The following is a 14,436-nucleotide window of genomic DNA, read 5'->3' as shown; positions in this document are numbered from 1 at the left end:
CTCTCATCTAGCTTTCTCTCACCCACCCCCCTACCATCAGTCTATCCTCATCTATCCATGTTCTCCAGGGATGCTGCCTGACCTGCTGAGATGCTCCACCCCTTTGTGTTTTTTTCTGCAGCACCTTGTGTCTACACATTGCCAGAGACTTACATAGATACATAGAAAATAGGTGCAGGAGTAGAGGCCATTCGGCCCTTCGAGCTTGCACCGCCATTCAATAAGATCATGGCTGATCATCCAACTCAGTTCCCGTACCTGCCTTCTCTAATGCATTTTGTTGTCTCTGTACTGTACACTGACAATGACAATTAAAATCAGAATCCTGAATCTGAATCTGAATCTCTCCATACCCCCTGATCCCTTTAGCCACAAGGGCCACATCTAACTCCCTCTTAAATATAGCCAATGAACTGGCCTCAACTACCCTCTGTGGCAGAGAGTTCCAGAGATTCACCATTCTCTGTGTGAAAAATGTTTTTCTCATCTCGGTCTTAAAGGATTTCCCCTTTATCCTTAAGCTGTGACCCCTTGTCCAGGACTTCCCCAACATCGGGAACAATCTTCCTGCATCTAGCCTGTCCAACCCCTTAAGAATTTTGTACGTTTCTATAAGACTAGTTCATCTTATATTATGTAAAACTCAATTGCTGCATTGCAGGTTAATTCTACCTTTTCACTATATTGCATCACTTCAACTGACAGAACTTTAACGTTTAAGTTAGAATCTTTAGTGAGAAATGTTACTATACTGAAAGTTTTTGTTCATTCAATGACAATACTTGAAGCAATGAATTTCCTTGAAGCAATGAGATGTTGTAAGAATTAATTTTAATGTCCACAGAGATCACAGTTTAAAAGTAGTCTTTTTCTGTCTTTTGTGGGAATATTAACATTTAAGGTTACAGTTTTAAAATTTGTGACATTTCTGATGTTTTCAGTACCTGTACTTGAGATTGAAAAAGATTAATCCTTGGCACTGCTTCACGTAAACATCAAGCAGTATTTTCATTGAATTGAGTTTAAACTTTTTTGAAAGTTTCAACACCAAAAAATTCCCCGAAAAGATTAACCTTTTATATCAAAATTCAGTCAATCGAAGTGATGCCATGCAAGTGATGACGTAGAAATATCCCGCATTGCAGAGTAGTTTCTTTAAATCATTTACAGGCAAGACCAACACTGGAGACACAAGGAACTGCAGGTGTTGGAATATTGAGCACAACACAAAGTGCTGGAGTAACTCAGCGGGTCAGACAGCATCTGTGGAGGGAATGGATAGGTGATGTTTTGGGACGAGACCCATCTTCAGACTGAATGTACTAAGATCCATTCTAGCCTGCTCTGGGCACTATGATATATCCGGCCAGATGTGATCCATCTGTTAAGCTTCCAATATAGGCACTCCCCAACCAATGCAACAGTTACATTCCGTGATCCCTTTCACAAGTCAGATTTTACGCAAGTCTGAATGACCAACCCAATCCCCTGCCTGAAATAACTCACCGAGTGCATTACCCGGCTCAGCGGCTGCATCCAGGGCACTTCCTGCAGCACACGGCCTTCTGGGTAAGCACACCGCCATTGCCAGCTTGTTTCTGATGTCAACTTGGTGTGGGAATTACAAAGTGCCTTGATTGCACCAGGGTCGGGGTACAGAATCGTTTACGTAAGTGTGAGTTTACGCAGGTCGCCTATTGCTTAAGTCAGGGAGCGTCTGTATTAGGAAAAAACGTGCATCAATATTAAACCTTTTCTGACATTACTGTAAATAGTGTAAAGAGCTGCTAAGTCTTCAATTGGATTTTCAGTCCTGAGCTGCCTCTGCCACCTCTTCTCAGTATTCAAGAATATCACTTTGAGATGAAATTGCATTTGCCTATCCAGCATGTTACCCATTGAGCATCTCGGTAAACCAGTCCCTGCAGCTCACTTGCCCTGCAATTCTCAGCCTGACCTAGCTTCTAAAGGCTGAAGTCCAATTTCCTAGCGACTCGACACTGTACTATTTTGTGCAGGATTTGATATAGAAATGAATATTTGGAGGAGCTAACCCAGCAGGGAGAATTGGCTGAAATGTGCCGGCTGAATTTTGAGGCATATATTCATAAATTGCTATCTTCCAGGATACAAAGCAGCCGATGTATCAAATGGTCAGCCTCATTTGCCCAAACCAGAAAATAGTTGTATTTTCTAATCTGGGAGCTGAGCTGATTTATATGGATGTTGATATTTGTTATATAAAATAAAGGAGTATACGTGTGTTTTTTTTTGTGATTCCTGACTTCACTAGGGCCTGAGGTGACCTACAGAATTTTGATGATAGTGGTGGGGAGAAGTGTCAAGTGTACTGTCTTTGTTTGAGATGGTCCTGGCCAGGTACCTTCATGGCACAAATGTTACCTGCTATTTACCTGCCCGTGTCCGAAGCTGGTCTAGTCTTGCAACATGCAGCTTCGAACTGCTTCATTTCTTTTTTTTTTTTTTTTTTTTTTTTAATATTTTTATTTATTAGAAGTACAATACTGTGGTACCTTTTTTCAGGTGCCAAATATATGTTTGCATGTTACATTCTATGTACAGCTTTATTTATTTATAAAAAAAAAAAAAAAAAAAAATGAGAGAGAGAAAGAGAATAGAAAAACATGTGATGTATAGTGTGTGAGAAAGAAAAAGAAAAGAAGAGTAGATGAGAAGAAGAAGTAAAAAAAAGAAAGAGAGAGAGAGAGAGAGAGTAGTAAATAGGAGATAGGGGATGAGTATTTATATTCTTGACCATCTTTCACCCAGTCCTGAAACAATTGTTTTTTACGATTTTGTTGCACCATATGCTTCCAAGAAATCAATAAATGGAGACCAACTCGTTAAGAAGGACTGCTTCATTTTTAACGAGTACAAATGGAATGAAACATTGTACCATTATCAGAAAACATCCCCAATTCTTCCCACTGTACGAGGTAATTCAAGAGTTCTCCCGAGTTTTTCCCTGATTCGAACTCGGAGAATGTCCGTAGCGGGTCCGTAGGAGTTCGTGGATGTCTCGTAGCGGATCGAACGAATAAAAAGTAACATTTTTTTTATCACGAGTATTTTTTTACTCGTGGACATTTTTTGCAGGGATGAAAAAAATGTCACGAGTTTACCGGATTTCCCGATTACCTACCGTTAGCATTACGAGCCGCTACGAGACATCCACGAACTCCTACGGACCCGCTACGGACATTGTCAGAGCCCGAATTAGGGGAAAACTCAGGAGAACTCTTGAATTACCTCGTACCGTGGGACAGGCCCTTTAAGGAGGAAGAAAAGTTAGTAATGAAGGAGTTAAACATGACTGCACATGGAGCCAAAACGGAGTACTGGAGGAATTGAAGAAAGGGCCCAACCCAAAACATAATCTGTCCATTCCCCACCACAGACGCTGTCTGGTCTGTTGAGTTCATTCAATGCCTAGTTTTATTTGGTCAAGATTCCAGCATCTGTGGTGTCTTGTATCTCAAAGATAGACACAAAAAGCTGTAGTGACTCAGTATCCCTGGAGAAAATCAATAGGAGACCTTTCTTCAGACTGAGTCAGGGGAAAGGGGAATAAGAGATATAGATGGTGATATAGAGAGACATAGAACAAGCTAATAAAAGATATGCAAAAAAGTAATGACGATAAAGGAAACAAGCCATTGTTAGCTGTGGTCTAGGCAAAAACTAGTTACAGACAATGAGACTCCATAAGACGACTTTAAAACTAATACAACTTGGATGGTCGAGGGATGGAGAGAGAGGGGAAGCAACGATTACTTGAAGTTAGAGAAATCAATATCCATATCCCCATGATTACACCAGGATATTGTTGCGAGGAAGCCTTATAGAGATGTCCACAGACTGGGCCAATAAATTTAAAGGGCACCACAACCATTTTCTATTGTCCATTCTACACATGTTGGAATTTATGCACCATCTCATCTTCCCTTTATTTTGACATTTTTATTCTTTAATGAAAAATGTAACGCAAAACAGTCATTTATTTTAAACTGGTTAATGCTTCCGTCAAAACAGCAAAGGAACACCAGCTGAATGTGTTTGATTCTCATGTATTAACTTCACCTGGTATATTAATCGTCTGATACAGAAATATTTTAATTGTGATGATGTAATGTTGCACGAATCTTGAAAAAAAAACCCATGTGATTTAAGTTATATAATCAAATTCATTGCATTCTTCCCCAAAATACAGTAACCCAAAATAAATGACTGCTCAAATTTTGAAAAGTGATTATTAAGAAATTGCATTGAAAGACAATTTTTATAGAAGCAACTGGTAACTTAATTATCTGCTGAGCCAAGCTTGTCTTACAAAGTAGGTATGTTACAAAACCTACCTGAATCGTGGCTGAGCATCTGCCCCACCCCTTGTGTGTGATTTTGGAGCTGTTTGGAGGGGGCGGGTTTAAAACCCGATTTTTACTAGGCTGTTCCAATCGCAGATGTTCAGCCTAGTAAATCATTAACGGAGAATCGCTGCAAGACCCGGTCCCAAAAGCTATTATTAGTTTTATAGGCCTCGAATAGTAGATTTAATAAATTTAAAAACTCTCGTTCAATTCGCAAGCTTTCGCAGCCCCAGGGTTTTATAAAGCAAACAATTAAAGGTATGTACCTTATTTTTACATTAAATGGGGCATGTATATAACCCTATAATTATAATTATCTATAACGAATAGCTCATTTTGGGCTTTTTATATCCCGCAGTATTTTTCTCGGCACTTGAGGGCACTAATCTAGCGCGCTGTCAACATTCTAAACCTGCGCGTTCACAGAAACCCACTAGAAAACCGATTTAAATGGGCATTTATTTACAGCAATTGAACACTAAATTCCTTCCATTTGGCCTATAAATTAATGTAAATTAGATATAAAAATCATGTTATATTGTGAATTATTTGTGAATAATCTTTGGACACTTAGGCTATTTAAAAATGTTAATCTTTCCTTAAGAAATGTGCTTTTGACTATCCAAGATCACAGCTTTTTTGTAATGCCCATTGAAAATCAATAGGGAACAAGATGCTAATTTCCGAGTATGAAAATGGTCATAACTTTTTTAATACTTGAGATATGAAAGTGAATTAGGTGTCAAATTAAACTTATTGTTATGCTTTATCTGATGGGATCAATTGCAGACTTGATTTTTTAAATCTCAAAATTTTGTAACATTGCTATACAAAGTTCCTTAAAATATAGAAATTTAGCATAATGTGTGAATAATACAGATTAAAAAAGACACAAAGTGCTGGAGTAACTTGACGGGTCAGGTAGCATCTCATGCTGCAGATTTTGGCTGGCATGGATGAATTGTGCCAAAGATCATAGCATCCATGTTGCAGGATGCTATGATCCCATCTACATTACGCAGGAGCATGTACAATTGCCAGAGTGATTATATACTTTTAAAAGATCTTCTTTATTTGCTCTGCATTCATAGATTTTCGCGCTACATTCCATCAAATGAGATCATCTTACCCAATTCAGCTTGCTTGATAACATTTCTAAGAGTGACGCAAAAAAGCTGGAGTAACTCAGCGGGTCAGACAGCATCTCTGGAGAAAAGGAATAGGTGATGTTTCGGGACAAGACCCTTCTTCAGACTGTCTCGACTGGAAACGTCACTTATCCCTATTCCCCAGAGATGCTGTCTGACCCACTGAGTTGCTGCAGCTTTTTGTGTTATATTCAGTTTAAATCAGCATCTGCAGTTCCTTCCTACAGATAACACTTCTAACTAGAAATTATTCAATTTCTTAAAATAATCCACTGTATATTCATATTAAATTCAATTATTGGATCTTTTAAACCATGTTTGAGAAATTAATTACATCATATGGCTGATTGCTCTTATATGTTCAGGACCATTATGTTCATTTTCTCCAAGGATTTGTTCAGCCACCTCTTCCAATTTATTTTATCACTGAAGGAATATCCTCCATTTTAATGTATTTTTGGAAATATTTTTAAGCCTGAAATTAAATAATTTTCATTATTGTAATTTCATAAGTGGCTATGTATTTTAAGTCAGAAATTTCAGTTGTAACTTGGTAAAATAGGATTTGTAGGAAGGAACTGCAGATGCTGGTTATACACCGAGGATAGACACAAAATGCTGGAGTAACTCAGCGGGACAGGCAGCATCTCTGGAGAGAAGGAGTGGGTGACATTTCCAGTTAAAACCCTTCTGAGTTGGCAAGGTGATGTTACTTAACAGTGTCATCTGGATTGCTGTAAAGAAGACCCAGATTTTACTTGTTTACATCATCTTCCTTACATATTAAAACAATAACATTTAATCAACAAATCATAAGGTTTTTTTTCTATACTTTGATGCAAAGATGTTAACATTAGCAGGAGCTTCACATACCTTATTTTCTCCATTTTGGCAGCCGTGACCTGAACAGAAATTAATGTTAAATTAATTAATATTACAAATCTTAATTAAGACTTTTAACATTTTGAAAAGATAAATAAGCGTATCTAAAATCTTAATATATCCATCCACATTCAACCTGGTTGATACACACATGCACAAGAAAATATTTGCAGCAACAGAGGTCACCTTTAGTTCTACAGTTGTAACATAGCCACTGATTTACAGAATAATTTAAGAGACATTGGTAGGTCCTAGAAAGTTAAGGGCCTGTCCCACCTGGGCGACCTTATCCGCGGGTTCTGGCGAGTTTGCCCTCTACTCATACTCGCAGCATGGTTAACACGAGGTCGTAGGAGGTCTTTGTAACTCTCCTTCATGCTCAAGAGTGGTCTCCGCTTACTCAGCTAGGTCGTGCCGATTTTTTCAACATGTTGAAAAATGCCCACGAGTAAAAAAAAGTTGCCATGGAAAAAATCGATACTTTTTCTACTCGTAGGTTTACTCGTAGTAGGTCGGCATGTTAGCCGTAGGTAATCGAGGGTAGTCGAAGGTAATCGTAGATAGTCTTCATCATAGTCAAAGGGAGGTCGAAGGAGGTCGTCTTCACTCTCCACTATTCGGTGTTCAATTTTCCCGAAGTTAGTCGTAGCTAGTCTTAGCCAGTCTTCAACATAGTGGAAGGGGGTCTTCAACATGACTTTTTTTCAAACTCTCCTAAGCTCTTCTAAACTCGCCAATTAGGTCGCCCAAGTGGGACAGCCCCTTTATACTAAAATAATACAGCTAGGAGAGTAAATCTTTATCATCTAAACCAGGAAATAATGTGGTATCATGGGGACACAATGTGTTAATTTTGTTATATCTTTAAAAAATATATATATATATTTAATCAAGATTTTCATAATTAATGCATCATTTCATGAGAATCCATCCAACCTTTAGGAAGCAGGAAGGGTGATGGTTAATGGGGAGGAATGGTTAATGAACACATATTTGCGATGCCTGTTTAAAAAGATAGACACAAAATGCTGGAGTAACTCAGCATTCAACATTGATAAGTCTGCATCTGCATTCCTTCCTACGAATCCTGTAACATCCTGCAACTCAGTAACATGGGCAGCATCTCTGGAGAGAAGGAACGGGTGACATATTGGGTATTATCAACGTTGAATTTCAGCCTTGCATCAATCGTAGTCTTGCACGACACCTCCAACTGATTCAGGCCTCACTCATCAGCCTCAGAAGCTGCCCATCTGGAAGGGACAGCAAATCTTTGTTGTTGCGGTGGTGGGTGTCAGAGAGGTTGTATTGTGATTGCAATCCCAACATGTGCTTCCACCAATTTTCCCTTCAAACAGCAATTGTGCTATGGATCACACAGAACTGATTTAGATACTAAAAGGGGCATTTTCCCCTGAAACAAGAAATTATCCATATAAAAATAATGCTGGGTGTGAAAAGTGGCCTAATTTCAACTCATCAAGACTTAATAGAGCAATTCAAAATCGCCTCACTAACATATAACATAATGTTTTTTAAACTTACCATGTTAATGTTTCTGGGTGAGGATGAAGATCTCGTCAAGTCAAGTGCGTTTATTGTCATGTGTCCCTGATAGGACAATGAAATTCTTGCTTTGCTTCAGCACACAGAACATAGTAGGCATTTACTACAAAACAGATCAGTGTGTCCATATACCATTATATAAATATATACATTTGCATTTTAAGGAAGTTTGCTTGGAGATGACATCACCAGTATGGGAATGAGTGGTCTAATGCTTCTAGAATCTTCTTTCTTGTTCACATAAGAGCGGCTGTTCTTTTGAACTTTGTCAATGTCTTCTGATGAGCTGATTCTTTCTTTCTTCAGTGTCTTCACTCTTAATGCTGTCGATGTCCGTTTCTGGATGGCTCTTTCCCATACAATAGGTGTGATTGAGGCTTCTGTGAACCTGCTGCACCACGTCGAAAGCCCAGGGAAATATACTGGCTGCGTAGATGCTTCAGAGCACCAGATTACTTCAGCTTTTTTCAATGCAACACTCAGACTGTTTTCATCAGGGAAAGAGGAGAATTTCAACTTGGTGCCACTGTTCCAACAAGAACATTGATTGATAGCACTTGAGTCTAATTAGGCTAAAGTATTGGTCATACACATTTCCCTCTTTTTGTAGCTGTTAGCTCTTCCAATCTGTAAATTGCACTTAGTTAAAAATAAGCATTTTAAATCTTAAATCACTACATCTAACATATTGACTGATTACATTCCACTCAGGCAGTATTGACAGCAAAGTAGCCTTCACAGGAGCGCGGCACATTAAACATTGGTCGCTGTCAGATAGGGAGCTCAAATTGCCAGCGATAGTAAAGGGTCTGTCCCACTTTCCCGAGTTAGTCACGAGTTTTCCCCTTGGTTCAAACACGCCGAATGTTCGTAACGGGTCTGTAGGAGGCCGTAGGAGTCGGAGTGGATATAGCGCAGCAGCTCGTAATGCCAGTCGTAGGTACTCGGGGCATCAGGTAAGTCGGGACGTTTTATCCAGCCTGATAAAATATGTCCACGAGTAAAAAAAATAGTCGTGAGGATTCCCCGAGAACCTACGGCTGGCATTACGAGCCGCTACGATATATCTACGGCCTCGTTATGAACATTCTGTGAGTTTGAATCAAGGGGGAAACTTGGGAGAATTTGTGAATAACTCGGGAAAGTGGGACAGCCCCTTTAACAGTGCCTCTGTTGGAGAACGGTGAAGAACAGTAAGCAGATCGGGTCAGTAGCAGGCTGCTTCTACTCCTCCGCTACCTCTTGGTTTCCTATCTGACTGCCTGAGCTACTGAGCACCTTGTCCAAAGTCACACCACCACAAGTAGGTCAGTTACGTACAATCACATCATGAAGCTTTGGAGCTGAATAATTTAACGTCCATGTGTAGTATTGACTTGGTATTCTAGGGGATGTAATACAATAGAAACTAAACATTGCTTTAATCTGTGACCTCAATTTGACCTGCCTGCACTCGGGCTAAATGCAAAGATCTTAAAAGAAGTCAATAGGAAAAACAAATGACCTTTGCAATTAGTACATCTGGCTGATTAAATCAATGGCGGATGCAGTAAACCAGGACAGATTTTCGTGGAGACAGGAAATTCAACGCAGACACATCACATGAGATTGATTAAAAAGGTCGTGATGTTCTGAGCTGCTGTTGTAGCTGGTGGAGGATGATATTTGTCAATGTTTAAATTTGGAATAATAGATTATCGAGGTCGACCTCGTGTGTTTACATCATATGTGACAGGGTTGATCTATACTCTTCACAATTTAATTAAAAAGCTATTTAAAATCCCATTAAGCTTCTCTTGAAGAGCAAGGGACTTAATTCCATCTAACAAAATATTCTGAGAGCACAAATGAGGTGAGCAATCTATGCAGAAATCTCAGTATCTATCCCCTCCGTTACTAATTGTGAACTCACAAGTCAAAGAATGTGACTAGAATGTTAATAAGGTGCATGTTTAAAACTAAATGAGCCACAGTGGCTTCTCAAACAGCCCAATGCACAGGGCTAATGACAAGCTCTGGGGAGTAGGTGCTGTATGATAAAGTGTTGGTGGACAGTTGTAATTCACCTGCTCAGACAGAAATCCGGCTTTTGTTCATTGAATATTTTGTGCAGTGAATTCTCTTCAATCCTACAAAGCAACCATTAATGAAGTGGTGGAGATTCACAAAGTATCGCAATCTCTTCCAACACAAGGGATTGTCTTTTCGACAGATGCTTGTCTCAAAAACCCCCACCGTCAATTGTAAAACAAAAACAGAATTTGGAAACAAGGAATGAAGGTGCAGCGGTAGAGAGCTAGAGACTCGGGTTAGAACCTGACTACTGATGCCGTCTGAATGGAGTTTGTATGTTCTCCCGGTGACCTGCGTGAGTTTTCTCTGGGAGCCCCGGTTTCCTCCCACACTGCCAAGACATACATGTTTGTAGGTTTAATTGCCTTGGTAAAATTGTACAGTGTTTTGAGTGTGTGAAGCATGGTGTTAAACCTCTGTTTCACGGTGCGAGTTGACCCACGAGTGACCCCGACAAATTAAAAACAAATTTAACTTGTTGTAATCACGTACAATTAACGTAGCGGGAACGTCAGAACTTGTGGACGCAACTTAGCGACTCGTGGCGCTAAAGGCAGGTACCCGTGAAACTTGGTAACTCTTGGAAAAATTCAAACATGTTTAAAGTTTTCCACGAGTAAAATGTACTGCTGAAGTTAAAAATTGAAACATTTAAACTCGTTGTAAGAACGTAGTGGCCCGTGCGTTTACCTTAGTGACTCGTGAGTCTACCGTGGGCACTCTTTAACTCAGCGGACAGGCAGCATCTCTGGAGAGAAGGAATGGGTGACGGGATGACCTTTCCAAATTTCTGCTGCGTCTTTGTGCTCCATCTCAGATGGTAAAGCTGCAACTTTAAACTGACATATGACAATCCTAACTCTTCACATTTTACAGGATTGGATGCGAAATCAGTGATATTCTCAAGCAAAACATCCAACAGCTTCGTCAGGTTGCATGCGCCTGACCACCAGTTTGATCGCCTTTACTGTCTGTTTCAGGGCAGCCTCTGAAGCGACTCACTCTTACAGTTTGCTCTCCTTCGCAACGAGCTTTTCCGACAACGTACTGCTGATTTGGGAAGAATCTAAAACACAACTCTGGCTGTATTTGGGAAATTTTGTAACAGAGTTTTACACCCCAGACATGAATTCTATACTGAGACACATCTGTGTGACCTGGGAGTCTCAAGGGGGTGAGATAACAGTCGGGGTCAATGGGAGACACAGTGTACGGAAGGTTGGTGGAAAGGGTCAGGTTGTGAAAGGGTCTGGTCAGTTTATTCTAGATCAGGAACAATACTCAGTCAGTTTTTGACGCCAGTCAGTCATTTGTTGGAGAGATAACAGATGTTCACCTGTGGGATCATGTTCTCCAACCCAATGACACAGAGATGATCAGTCAGGGCTGTTTCAGTAAAGGAGGGAACATCATTGACTGGAGATTAACAATGTTTACATCACGAGGGTACGTAAGAATTAAAGATAATAATGATTGCATGTTTTGACTTTTCTGGCTACAAAATCCAATAAAATGTGGAGAGGAAAACCCAATGTCCTCAAACTGGACTTGTTGAATATGACCTTGCTTTGCAATCTTTCCTCTCCAAACCAGATCAGCAGAAGTAGTGGTGTCGATTCCAGAATAAAGGGCAGTTTACGTCGGGGTAAGGGACAACTCACTGTCCTTCCAGTTTCTCATCACCCTCACCGACAGGGTAATGGCTTCAAACTCAGTACACTAGAGTCTTGGCCATTCTCCGTCACACATTGAGAGAGGGATGAGGAGCGGGGAACCATGGTGGATGTCTACAGGGATCAGCAGGATGTAAACTCCAGGGTATTGCCCCACACACTGACCCTTGACTGAAGCCCAGGGAATGCTCAGAACAGACAAGTCCGCCCTCTTTAACCTGACTTCCCTCCTCGTCCATTCTGCTGGAGCCCTTCCTCAAATCCCACCGGGAACAGTTCGGCATCCCAGTTAAAAGGTGCAGCAGTACAGAGCGGTGTCCAGGGCATTTGGTGCCATCTCTCTGACACACACATGTAGACAAGAAAGTGTCAGGGGCACGGGGGTGGTGGTGATGGGCAGATACGGACTGTGGGAAAGTCCCTGCGTGGAGGCTGATCCTGTCTTGATTTAGATGGTGCTGATTGGAATGATTACTGTTTCTCTCTGTATTACCCTTGTGATTTCACATTGTTTGTTACAACAAGGTCTGGAAAGCTCACAATGTGTTCTGTGCTTCCAGTGATTGTGATTGAACTGTAACATTGCAGTTTCATCAGTTCAATAAACGAGCATCAAAACAAAAATAATCTTGATGTAAATGACTTTGTGTGTGTGTGTCCGATCTCCAGTTAAAACTCAGTGCACTATCTGTGCCTATATCTCAGTCAACGCATGGCACAGCCCAGTGTGGAGCTGATCTGCTGGCAGTAAGATCACTTTAGCCTGAGAGACGATGAAACAACCCGGGTGAATGTGAATCCGTGGGGAACTGGAGAGAACTCCATTGACTGTATGAGATGCTGTCCAGCTCCTCTATTTGATACTTAAAACAGGCCTTCATTCACGGTTGGCTCAAGAGTAACTCGGGAGAGGAACTTGGTAACTCGGGAGAGGAACTTGGAACATCGCAGAAATGAGAAGTAAACGGCAAACTTAGACATAGCCGGTGGGAACTCGGTTAAACTCTTGATCATAAACTTGGAGTCTCGTACACAATCACGAGTCTTTCACTCGGGGTCACTCGTGGGTCAACTCGCACCGTGAGACAGGGCTTTTAGTGTGTGAGGATCGCTGGTCGGCGGGGACACTGTGAGCCGAAAAGTCTGCTTCCACGCCGTATCTCTAAACGAAACTGAACTAAACTGCAGTTGCTGATTTTCAAAAGAAGACCAAAAATGCTGGATTTACTCAGAGGATCAGGCACCATCTCTGGAGAACATGGATAGGTGACGTTTTGTATCCTTCCTCAAAAATTTGTTAGTTTGGTCAGAATTTCCAGTTTTTATCTTAGAAATCTACCTTTTTCCTTTTACTCATAGGAAACAAGTAATATGTTCTGATAAAATTAATACCTTTATATATACTTTTAGTGCGTTCTCTGATGGCCAAGGATAATTATTCTACTGGATTTCTGCAAATCCCTTCACCAGACCTGCACGCTGCATTCCTCAAAAGCCACCATTATGTTAGAATCATTTTTAATTACCTTCTTGGGAATATCATGAATATTTATTCACCACGGGAGTATTTCATACAAAAGCTAATTTGCATCGGTGAATGCCTCCTTATTTCATCCCCCATTGCCTCTCCGACAGACAACGCATCAAGCAACGAGACACGTTATATAACCGGCATCCCTTGGCATTCTTTCATTATCCATCTCATAGTGAGTCGTGGGAGATCAAACATTTGCTTCATTGCCATATACAATTAAATAACTTGATTAATTCTGATTGAATATACCGCACTACCTCAGCATTATCTCTATCTGACTTCAACTCTTTTTTAACCAATATCTGGTCATTTTATTTTTTAATGAAGGCAGATAGTTTAAGTCCCCTTATGTGATTTTACGAAACCATAAATGATTCACATTTTCGCAGTGCAATCTATCTAAATGTATCATTAAATATAAAATCAGTACTTTCAAGACGTTCATGTTTTATTGAATTATTATTTAAATTTGAAAGACACTTGGATAGGTTTATGGATCGGAAAGGTTTGTAGGGTATAGGCCAAACACTGCATTAGGCCCTGTTTCCATGCTGTACGACTCTGTTGTTTTATAGAGACAGCAGCAGTTACATTCAGAAGCCCCCAACATGATGAATAGAGTTGGCAATGTTGTTTAAACCATGCAGGAAAAACTGATCATTCTGCACAATGATTCAGTGTTAATTGGACTGTTCATTAGCAGCATATATCAGAACCATTTAAAACTTCCCTGGGCTGTTTTAAACAAGCCTCTGGAAGGTGCAATGCATTTTGGCTGCAGTCACTGGTGGAAGTTACGATAAAATGTAGCCTAATATCGAAGAAAACATAAACAGCGCATGAGAAATGGAGAGATGTGATCCATCTGCAGGGAAGTAAGACACACAGTATGAAGACAGGGGACGGAGATAATTGTAGCGATCACTGCCATAAATCATGTTTTAAAGACCTGGGTATACCATTGTAAAACATTCAATATTCTCTCATGAGTGAATCCATCTTACACTTCCTACTTCAGTATAACCCAATCACTCACCTTCTCACAATCTCTGATACTCAGAGCACTCATATGCTGGATCTAGATCACTGGGATCTCTTCTGGTGCAGGGGTGACCTGTAGAAAAGGGACGGGTTGCACCTTAATTGGAAAGGGACTGACATTCTGGCAGGCA

At 40.4% G+C, this 14,436-nt stretch overlaps 1 pseudogene; it reads left to right on the top strand.

Annotated features, from left to right (window-relative positions):
- The first annotated feature begins 10,625 nt into the window (after positions 1–10,625).
- LOC129700551 (serum amyloid P-component-like) lies at positions 10,626–13,294 on the top strand (annotated as a pseudogene).
- The last annotated feature ends 1,142 nt before the right edge of the window (positions 13,295–14,436 follow it).

This window comes from Leucoraja erinacea, chromosome 9, assembly GCF_028641065.1.
Source record: "Leucoraja erinacea ecotype New England chromosome 9, Leri_hhj_1, whole genome shotgun sequence".
Taxonomy (NCBI): Eukaryota; Metazoa; Chordata; class Chondrichthyes; order Rajiformes; family Rajidae; genus Leucoraja; species Leucoraja erinaceus.
This window is presented reverse-complemented; position numbering and strand designations above follow the sequence as displayed.